Raw genomic sequence first — 12,259 nt, forward strand, 5'->3', positions numbered from 1 at the left:
AAAAAAAACGAAGAAAAAGAACAAAAGAACGAGAAAGGGAAAGTTAAAAATTATGTAACATCTGGATTTTGTGGAATTTGTCAAGTTGTGAAAATTTATAATTTCTTGTGATTTCTTTCTCACTCTAAATAAATATGCAGTTTCACCTAATTTTTATTTGCAACTTTTCTTTAAAAGCTTCATTTTCCACCTCTCCTCAGTATAAGCTTCAGGTCCCTCAAAAGCAGAATTTACCCCTATACACACCTTCACTGTAACTGTTACCAATCATGGGTCCCTTCTCAATTCTTATAAAGCAAGGTCTCTCTCTCACACACACACACACACTCAATTGTGATTTAATTTCCTCTAAGAATAAAGACCTGGGGGCTTCCATCGCTAATTATTAGAGAAATGCAAATCCAAACTACAATGAGGGGCTTCCCTGGTGGGGCAGTGGTTGAGAGTCCGCCTGCCGATGCAGGGCACACGGGTTCGTGCCCCGGTCCGGGAAGATCCCACATGCCGTGGAGCGGCTGGGCCCGTGAGCCATGGCCGCTGAGCCTGCGCGTCCGGAGCCTGTGCTCCGCAACGGGAGAGGCCACAACAGTGAGAGACCCGCGTACTGCAAAAAAAAAAAAACAAACTACAATGAGGTACCACCTAATACCAGTCATAATGGCCATCATCAAAAAGTCTACAAATAACAAATGCTGGAGAGGATGTGGAGAAAAGGGAACCCTCTTACACTGCTGGTGGGAATGTAAATTGGTGCAGCCACTATGGAGAACAGTATGGAGGTTCCTTAAAAAACTAGAGTTGCCATATGATCCAGCAATCCCACTCCTGGGCATATATCCCGAAAAGATGAAAACTCTAATTCAAAAAGATACATGCACCCCAATGTTCACAGCAACACTATTTACAATAGCTGAGACATGGAAGCATCCTAAATTTCCATCAACAGAGGGATGGATAAAGCAGAAGTGGTATATATATACAACAGAATATTATTCAGCCATAAAAAAGAACCAAATAATGCCACTTGCAGCAACATGGATGAACCTAGGGATTATGACACTAAGTGAAGTAAGTCGAAGACAAATATCATATGATATCACTTATATGTGGAATCTAAAAAAATCATACAAATGAACTTATTTACAAAACAGAAATAGACTCACAGACACAGAAAACAAACTTACGGTTACCAAAGCGGAAAGGGGAGGGAGGGATAAACGGAATTTGGGATTAACAGATACACACTATTATATATACAGTTCTGCTGTACACCTGAAGCATTGTAAAAAACTGTACTTCAATTTTTAAAAAATGGTTAAAAAAAAAAAAGACCCAGAGGTTTTCCAAAAGTCATTTCATTAACATAACATAAGACACCTTTATTATTCTCAACACAGTGCCAAAGGTTTTAGGAGCATTGTGCCACAAAGGGGGTCAAAGACCAAATGCAGTCTCCCCTCTGTATTCGACAGGGATAGGTTCCAGGGCCCTCAGGGATACCAAAACCCAAGGATGCTCGAGTCTCTTATACAAAACAGTATAGTATTTGCACATAAACTACGCAGCACATCCTTCTGTATACTTCAGATCATCTATAGATTACTTTTAATACCCACTACAATGCAGATGTTATGGAAATAGTTGAAAATAAAGTGTAAATGCTAGGTAAAAAGTTGCAGGCATGTGGCAAACTTAAGTGTTGCTTTTTGGAACTTTCTGGAATTATTTTTCCCAATATTTTCTATCTGAAGTTGGCTGAATCCTTGGATGCAGACCTGGAGGATAGGGAGGGCTGACTGTATTTTTTATTACAAATAATATCATCCAGGGCTGTGTCACAGGACCCAGTGGTAAGGCTAGGTAAGAATCATGAGATTGGAAATATACAAAGTGCAGTGAATATTCAATTTACAAATCCCCTCAGTTTATGGCACAAAATCACACAACCTTGCACAACGTTAGTCACGCAAAGAAGAAAAGAGAAAAGGAGGTAACGAACCACTCTGAAGAGGGATCCAGGAAGCAGCGTCTCAGCATGAGAGGTGGTCTCCAGTCCAGCAACTGGACTCACGCTCATCCCGAAGTTGCCTTCTGTTCTGACAGAGCCTCCGGCAGCATCCCTCTGGAACAGCTCGCAACAGCTTAAAGTCTGGTCAAGTCGCTCATGGTCTCTTAAGGAGGCTGCTAGTAGGGTGTAACAACTATGCCCCACGGGGTCTTGCCTCTATGACATCTCCTGTTTCAGTGAAGTCTTTTCATGGACGTTACCAAACAAATTTCTTGTCTAAAGCAACGCTCTAAGACACTCGCAGTCCTATATTGGACGTTTTGAAACTAATGATGGCAGTTCACACCGGCCATTGTGATTCCATTTTGAATTACTTAGCTTAAATCCTGTGAGTTTCACACACGATGAGTAGAAATCATAACGCAAAAGAAATCACATCGTAATCGGCTATTGTAACAGCAGAACCAGCCCCAAACCGGCCGGGTCCTGTTTCTAACAAGATACTGAGTTGTTTTTCAGAGAAAACAGAACAAAACTGCAAGTCATGCAGCCGGAGCACGCTCGGAGGAAAAAAGTTTGACCTCACACACTACTCGGAACCAAAATTTCAGGAGCCAAAGAGCCAGGACATGCCCGGAACCTGAAGGCAAGGACACTTTCAGGAGTGAAGGGTCCATAGTTCCGGAATGGGTGGCGCTGAAGCCTCTTTACCGCATCTGGCCATAAATGGCCAAGTTCCAAAGCCCTGCAATGGAAACCTGCCCCGCCAGCGCTTCCGCATACCAGCCCTCCTCCCCAACGCGTAAAAAGCTTGACCTCATCCCAGATCGGGAAGACGGATTTGAGCCTTGCCTCCTTCCTCCTTGCCGGTCGACCTCTCAAAAACCGGTGCCATAGTACTGGCTTCTGTGAGCTTCTGACAGTGAGCCCTTTATCTGGTCACACTGTTACCTAATTGGTTAAATTTTGAAGCAAGTCCTTTGCTAGAATTGGACTTTGATTCAAAGGTAAGGACTCACAAAAGGATAAAATAAGTTTAAAATTAGAGTGTAACAGAATTGTGATAGGATTTTTTGTTTGTTTCTAACTTTTTTTTTCCCAGAATCTCTATACCTTGTGGTTTTTTTGTTTGTTTCTAACCGGTTTTTTGTTTTTTTTTTTCAGCAATGTTTACTTGAATTTCCCCCTTGCAATATCATGGACAGATTCCACAACTTTCTGGTTGCTTATTTTATTGAAATTAAACCCAATTCTATTTAAAACTGCAATCTTTATGTTTGATACACAGTTCTTCTCCAGAGTGTACATAAGCTGTGCTGTTCAAAGTGTGGTTGACAGACTCTTTTTGGTCCATGAGGTTTGCTACTGGTAAGAGGCAAAGTAAGTGAGAATAAGCATTTAGCAGCTTGTGTAGTAACTTGACATTGATGTAACATCCAAGCCCATCCAAGCCCTTCCTCCAAGTTTTACACTCCATCACATGGATAGAGTGCCACTGCTGAGGCCCTTATCTGTGAATCCCGAAGGCCACAGGGAATTGGAATGAAGTGGAGATTTGTCCCCGTCTTCTTCCCAGGCACCACATTCCCTTCAAGCCCTGCTGGCACAAACTCTGAAGGGGGTCCCCCTAACTTCTATCTCTTTGTTCATGTATGTCCCCACACCCCACATGTCAAAACTCTCCTAATAACCCTCTCATGGCACTCAGCTGTAGAAGCAATGGCAACATCGGGGAACAATAGATTTCTGCAGCTCAGTAGCCATTCATCTGGGGAGTGAGGTTCTAGTGACTTTTTTCTTTTTTATTCAATTAATTAATTAATTTTGGGGGGGCTGTGTTGGGTCTTTGTTGCTGTGCACGGGCTTTCTCTAGTTGCAGTGAGTAGGAGCTACTCTTCGCTGTGGTGCGAGGGCTTCTCATTGCGATGGCTTCTCTTGTTGCAGAGCACAGGCTCTAGGTGCGCAGGCTTCAGTAGTTGTGGCTCGCAGGCTCAGTAGTTGTGGCTCGTGGGCTTCAGTAGTTGTGGCTCATGGACTTCAGTAGTTGTGGCTCGTGGGCTCTAGAGCGCAGGCTTAGTAGTTGTGGCACACGGGCTTAGTTGCTCTGCGGCATGTGGGATCTTCCTGGACCAGGGCTCAAACCCGTGCCCCCTGTGTTGGCAGGCAGATTCTTAACCACTGTGCCACCAGGGAAGCCCCTAGTGACTTTTTTGCTTAAAGTCACCTCTACTCTTTATGAGAGATTGTCTTGAAGCTCCCCTCTCTCACATGGCTTAGCCTGGTTGGGAGTGGAGGTGGAGATTGAAAGCTTTCTCTCCAAAAACTGCATTCTCCCTCTCTCTCTCTCTCCCTCTCTCTCTCTCTCTCTCTCTCTCTCTATCTCTGTTGCTGTGGTGTTTGGTGGTACGAGAGGTGTTGAAGTTAGTGGGGCTAATTCAACTACCTCTTAGAAAGTCCAAGGCTTTCTTTAGATTATGGGAACATATGATAAATTCTGATTTCAGCTTCAGGCCTTAGCTATCATTCTGAACAACAGAAAAACAAATTCTCTCAACATCCTGTTATATCTTCCTCAGTGGATTACATTCTGTTTGAGAGGAAAAGGTTGAAACCACCTGTGATGGTTAATCGTATGTGTCAACTTGACTCAGCTAAGAGATGCCCAGAGACCTGGTAAAACGTTGTTTCTGGGTGTGTCTATGAGGGTGTTTCTGGAAGGGATTAGCATTTGAATCAGTAGACTGAGTAAACGTCACTCTCACCCGTGCAGGTGGGTAGTCATCCAATCCATTAAGGGCCAGAAATAGAACAAAAAGGCAGAGGAAGGGTGAATTTACTCTTTGCTTGAGTTGGGACATCCATCTTCTCCTGCCCTCTGATATAGACGCTCCTGGTTCCAGTTGCCAGGTGGCGGATCATGGGACTTCTCAGCCTCCATAGTCACAGGAGCCAATTCCCATAATAAATCTCCTCTTATATACATCTATCTGTCTATCCTTTTGGTTCTGTTTCTCTGGAGAACCCCAACTAACACGTCATCCTATTAGCTGTCGCCTTCTACATGGGCAGCTGGGAACCCAAGCAGCAACTATGCAGCATAGTCTGACTTCTGAGGAGGGACAGCAACCCAGAGTTCAGGGAATTCCTGACTTTGGACTCAGTTGTTTCCTTTTATAATAGTAAGCCACATCTAGACTTCCATATGCAGGTAGTCTATTTCTCTGAAATAAAAGATGTTGCAGGAATTAAAATGTGTTAATATATGTGAAGCTCTTAGAACAGTGCTTGGAACATGGTAAGCACTTAATAAATGTTAACTGTTAACTATAACTTTGCCTACTGAGGATTCTTTACCAATCATCTTATTTCAGTAAAAGTACTCTCGTGGACTGATTGCAAAAATGGCTGTTTTCTGTCCCTCTGTGTATGCATGCCCTTTGCAATGAACTTCTCCTTTCAAAACATAGAGACTTGGGCTTCCCTGGTGGTACAGTGGTTGGGAGTCTGCCTGCCGATGCAGGGGACACGGGTTCGTTCCCCGGTCCGGGAAGATCCCACATGCCACAGAGCGGCTGGGCCCGTGAGCCATGGCCACTGAGCCTGCGGGTCCGGAGCCTGTGCTCCACAACGGGAGAGGCCACAACAGTGAGAGGCCCGCGTACCGCAAAAAAAAAAACCCAAAATATAGAGACTTTGCCCCCAGTCCTTGAATCTGGGCTGGCCCTGTGACGCTTTGGTCAATAGAATGTGGTGGAGGTGACATTGTGTCGGTTTGAGTTTAACTCTCGAAATGCTTTGTGGACTTTTGCTCTCTCTTGAATTCTTTCCCTTTGCCATGGGAACAAGCCCAAACTATCCTGCTGGAGGATAAGACACCATGTGGAGGATTGCTGAGGCACCTCAGTTGGGAGTCAGCCAACCAAGAAGCTGAGCTGCTGAGCTGATTCAGGGCAACTGATTATGGACACTTGGGGAAGCCCAGGTGGCCAAACCCACAAGGACTTCCTGTCTGAGCCCAGCCTAAATTGATGAGCTTCAGAATTAAGAACTAATACATGATTCTTGTTTTAAGCCAAGATTTGGGGTAATGCTCCTCCTCTAGTCAATGTCTATCTCAAAGCTATTCCAGACTCCTTCCATACCTATCAAATCCCACTCAGATTTTACCACCCATTTCAACTGGTATCTCTTTTAAGAAGATTCTTCTAGTTTCTCTGTATTGTGTTATCTCACCTGTAATTGAACCCCCTTTTTGATATCTGTGTCCATTTTGTGGTTCTTTTCCTAGCTTGCTTGAGTACAACTATTAGTGTGTTACTCTTTTTTGGATTCCCTGCAGCTAACAAATGATACTCAGTAGGCATGAGGTTGTGACCGGGGCTAGCCAATCATGCCACCTTTTCCCATAGTGATTTGCCTCAGGTGGTGAGCACCAGAGCCAAGCAGGGCCATTCAGAGACTGCCTGTACGATATAGACTCTGAGAATAAGAGTCTAGTTTTCTTTTTAGATTAAGAGCTATAAAGATATATGCTTGGTACTGCAAGGACTAAGGGAGAAACAGACAAGGGAGAGAAACTGACTAGCAGGGAGAACAAGGGCCACAGACAAAAAGAGGAGAGACAAGTAGAGCTAAGAGAGAGGAGGTAAGAATTCTATCAACACTGAGATCCCAGATCTGGCCTGCTTTGGCGGTAGTGAATTCTCTTTTTCACTCAAGCTCTATTCAGTCTTGTTTTTGTTACTTGCAACAAAATGGAATCTCCCAGGCATCCTGTGAATTGAAGAAGGTCAATAAGAACCATCATCCTAGGGCTTTATCATTTCTAGGTAGGTTGACAACGTCTTGTTTTGTCTAAATTGGGGCACTTCTGAGAGTTGAAGGGGTGCTGTAATTATTCTGAGAAACCAGGTGTTAGCTGAGACTGTCCCTGGGTTTCCTAGAAAAAACAAATGAGCCTGGATCTGCAAAGCTGAGGACCAGATACTAGAAAGTTGTGTTACAAAAAATGCAGGTATAGGGCTTCCCTGGTGGCGCAGTGGTTGAGAGTCCGCCTGCCGATGCAGGGGACATGGGTTTGTGCCCCAGTCCGGGAAGATCCCACATGCCGCGGCACGGCTGGGCCCGTGAGCCATGGCCACTGGGCCTGCGTGTCCGGAGCCTGTGCTCCGCAACGGGAGAGGTCACAACAGCGAGAGGCCTGCATACCACACACACAAAATAATAATGATAATAAAAAAATTCAGGTATAGACCATTTATGGGTCTCCTTCTATGGCAGCCAGTCAGCCTCTCACTCTTATAGCCCTTTTAGATACAACAATGCATTTAATGAACAGAAGCCCATAGGAAGCAAGATTTATTAGACAGGTAGCAATTAAACTCTTTGAAACTATGTTGTATTCATGTGGGATATTTCTTGAAGTTCTGTTTGTAATCATTCTAACTTAAAGAATGGAAACAAAGTGCATTTCTTTGTCTATGTATGGGAATTTTCCTTTAGGATATTGTGGTTTGTTTTCCTTAGGTTGGGGGGAGGGATTAAATTAATATCATGTTTACATTAAACATTGAACATGTTTGTTATATAAATGTCATACTCATAAAACATTGTGTTGGCAACACAAAATAACACAATGTGTGGCTAAGGCTAGTGAAATGTTTTGATTTCAATTAACTTTTATTTTCCTGGGTCAGTTAAGGAGTGGAGACAATAGTAATTACTCTCCCAATCCCCCATTCCGAATGCAGTGGTTTGGGTCTGGAGGGGGAGGACTAATGAAGAGTAGGTAGTTCTGTGTTCTGTTGGAGAGTAGCCATAGGGAGGACCATTAATACAGGACTGGAGTCCAGTTGAAAGTAGTATTATGGTGTCCATTTTGTTTGTTTGGCTGTTGACTTGAAACCCAATTTTATCCTTCATCATTTCTCCCGCGGAATAAGTAACCAAATATGTGGGGGTAAACCAGCAGTAAATCATTGTGTGTGTGTGTGTGTTTAGAGGGGGTGGTGGTGGTGATGGTCATCTAAAATGTTTACATCGACCTCCACATTCATCCTGAGAATAAAAATCAGATCAGAAAAACCTAGGAAATAAGTGATAAGGACTACCACTTTTATTGTTACTTTTTTTTTTTAATCAAAATACTCAATAATTAAGGCTTCATTCTCTTTAAAAGTATCTGGTGTTGAGTTCTCAATTCCGATGAACTTTGCTGGTGACCTACTGAGAACTGAGACCCCCCAAAATAATCTGGAAGCCATTCTGTGAAGTTGACAAGTGAAAGGTAATTCCTTTTATGAAATATTAAGCACCCACGCCATATGTAATTACTAATTGCAGGGGAAATCAAGATGATAAAGACACAAACGGGTATACTACAAGACAAGCTAAGAAAAGAGCTAAGGAGGGGTACAGATACCACAGTGGGATTTGATGATGGTTAATATCAGGCCTGGAAAAATTAGAAAAAGCTTCTTGGAAGAAGGACCATCTGAAATGGGCCTTAAAAGTTGAGGATTTTTTTTTTTTCAGGAGAAGGAGAGAGGCATTTCAGAAATAATCAAAAGCTCAGGGGAAGAAAAGTTTAGGAGTTTCCAGGAATAGGTAGTGGTCAACTTGGATGGCAAGATAGAGCACGGCTGAAAAAGCACTGCTATCTAGTCGGGAAATCCACATCTCAAACCATACTTGTGTCTAATGTTAGGGTGTTAGCATAACCCCGCACACTCACACACACACACCACCCCAAACAAATATTTTGGAATTGGTGCATCATAGTCAGATACAGTCCCGTATCTGCACCACAGAACACTGCGAGTCTCTCACTGCATTTCATTTCATCTAGAAGAAAACCTTGTGATATTTTTCAGTGTCAAGGAACCCCGTGACTTCTGTCTCACAGTCCATGTACCAGATTTCAGTACCATCACATTTCATGTTCTCTGTTTTGCCCTTGTAGATGGAGGGGTCGCACTACAGTGTTCTTCTCCAACATCATGTTGGTGTTTTGGTTCAGAGTCTTGACTAGAAATCTTAATTTTTTTTTGATGGGGGACCCCTTGGAGAATTTTGAGCAAAGGAACAGCTACAGGGGGAGTTATCAAGCATCAATATATAGGGAAATTTATATGGGTAGACACGGTAATTGGGAAAACAGTTAAAAGCTCACAGAAGTCCTAGTAAAAAGTACTAAATTTCTGTTCACAGGTAGGAATATTGAAAATGGATAAGACAGTTGCAAGAAACTTTGTCAAAGTAGAATCTAAGAATTGATGTGAATGGCAAATGAGAAAGATCAGCAAATCTGTACAGAGAACAGTAATATCATTAGTAAAAACAAAAGTGTCAAAAGGGAAGTAGAAGTTAAGTATGGTTTTGGACAAAAGGCTTATGAGTTTACTGTTGTATTACGTGTAAAGCTAAACTTTCCAAAATATTATTTGAAGGAGCTAATTAGCTGGTAGTAGGAAAGAATGATGAGGTAATAAAGTTTTCTTAAGAATACTCCTTGCTTCCACAAATATGATCCAGCATTTAAGTTGCATCATATGCCCATTTAACTGGGAGGGGCCAGAGAGAGAATAAATTTAAATAATGAGTATGATTCCTCTTTCTCAATTTTTGCCTTTCATATTGGTTTTAGAACCTAACCCCTCAATAGCATGACCTCACAGTATGATCTGGAATGGAGAAACACAAGGAACTTAACAGGAACTTAATTTATTTTACTTAATAAATCCAAATATTCAGGTGCCTTCAGCATCTAAAAGTCCCTCTATACTCATACTTTTTTTTTTTTTTTTTTTTTTTTGCGGTACGCGGGCCTCTCACTGCTGTGGCCTCTCCCGTTGCGGAGCACAGGCTCCGGACGCACAGGCTCAGCGGCCATGGCTCACGGACCCAGCCGCTCCCCGGCATGCGGGATCTTCCCGGACCGGGGCACGAACCCGTGTCCCCTGCATCGGCAGGCAGACTCTCAACCACTGTGCCACCAGGGAAGCCCTATATTCATGCTTTAAAAGGACTTAAATTTGAGAATGAAGACAATAATTCCAGTCTGGTATCTAATACTTTTACTTCCCAGCAGCATATTACCACTTTGGTCAGGTTGAACCACTGCACAATTTTGCAGCTCTTTCAGAAAAATAATGAAAACAATTAGAAAGACAAGATCACATGCAATGGTGAGAAAATAGTACTATGGCCCAATCTTTCCCCATAAATGTGGAATATCCTCGATTCATCTCCCCATTGTGTATTTATTATAAGCCCTTACAGCAAGGGATTTTGTTCTTTTCAGTTTTTTTTTTTCTGTAGCACCAAACAGACACAGTGGCTAACAATAAGTAATTCTGAAAAGTCATTGCAATATTTATCACGTCAGAAATTTTCTGGATCTGTACTTTTATCCATTTCCCTGGCTTGAAGTGTTCTTCATGAGAGTAAGCTGCAACTTAAGACTGAGTTCTCACTCTGTTTCTGCCACTGATGTGGTTTGTTGATCATAATACTTTACTAATATCTTTTTATATACTACTTTACAATTTCAAAGAACTTGTATATACAGTGACCCATTTATTTTACTGACATTTATTTTAATGTAATGGTGTCCCCCAAGCCACAGATAATGCTTAGACACATAAGCTTTTGTGTTATACTGTGTGGGTTCAAATCCCAGTTCCAACTGCTAACTGTGTGACCTTGGACAGGTCACATATCTGTGCTTCAGTTTTCTTGTCTATAAAATGGAACCTACTAGAGTTGTTGAAGGGATTCAATGATATAGTCTATGAATGTACTGAGCACAGTAGTAAGAGCTAAATAAGTGTTAGTTATGAATAAATTATTACCTGCCTCACTGGGGTATAACTATGGTGTTTGGGTACACTGAGCAGCATTTTTGAGTGGTGTGTTTAGAAGAGCAAGTTCACATAAATATGTGCAGAGTCCTTCATGGTTTCCATGGGGTAAGGGATTTCATTTCTTCTATTAGCTGTGAAGAAGGATCCATTAGACAGTAACCCTAGTTATTGCTAGAACAAGTGTTGAGGAGCCCCTCACAGCAAACTCCATGGGGGCGCCGCATCTGTCTTGTTTGCCATTGTATTTCCAAAACGTAGCATATGCTAGGTATACAATAAATATTTGTTAGATGAATAAACACATGGAAAAGTCTTAATTGCTATGTGATTAATCTTTAGCTCAGGTACATTCTAAGAATCAAATAAGAAAGGAGAAGTGATCTTCTGAAAGCAGGAAAAGATTCAGAGATGGTGTCTCCAATTACAATGAAAACCTTAGAGAAAAGTGGTTAATATATATTGAAGGACATATTAATAATATGTTTGATGATATGAATTTTCTTCTTTTTAAAAATGAAAATATTTTACAAAATTTATAAATGGAGCTCCATGTTTGGATCATCCTTGTCATATAACTCAGGAACCTTTCATAAATAACTAGAAAGGTTGAGTTTTATTCATTGTAAAAACTCTGAATCCCTAAACATTCCTATCTAAGTGTTCTCAAACCCTTGAAGCCTTTGAAGTAATCGATTCCAAATTCATATATCTAAAAAATATTTATAAAGAGTCAATTCTGGTTCTAATTATGTAATTCAGAAATTATAATTCCAATCAGGATAATATAAATTGGTGAAATTTTTCAAATTATCAGAAGGCAAAATTCATTTTTTTGTCTAATTTCATTCATTTATTTAGTTGTCCATTCATTCAACAAATATTAATTGAGTGCCTCTACTGTGCTGACATTATCCCAGATGCTAGGGATACAGCAGTCCACAAGGCGGTTATAGCCCTTTCTCAGGGATTTTATGATCTAGAGAGGGATGAGATGTGTAGGACTACCCCATGTTTCAGGAGATTTTGCCTTACGTTGGCCTCCCTGAACCTTTAGAGCATTGATTTCTACTTCATGATGCTGTTAAAGCTGGTCTTACTAACAGGCTGTGTCTGTGTGATAAACCCAAACTAGCCAAAAGATGAGAAATTCAAGCATTATTTACACATCCACAAATATCTATAGATGTTAAACATAATGTAGACAAAGTATTCCAACGTCTCAGAGTCCTATGGGCACAGCTGAGTAAAATGAACTGAGATCAGATCAGTTTGATTTGTCATGGTTGAAAACTGCATTTGTAAATTGGTATAACCCATCCCTAGCCAAGTTCTTCAGAGACAGCCTTGAATTCTTAAAAAGCTCCTGAATGATAGATTTTGTATTGAG

The sequence above is a fragment of the Mesoplodon mirus genome, assembly GCF_964341445.2.
Source record: "Mesoplodon mirus genome assembly, chromosome: 11".
NCBI lineage: Eukaryota > Metazoa > Chordata > Mammalia > Artiodactyla > Ziphiidae > Mesoplodon > Mesoplodon mirus.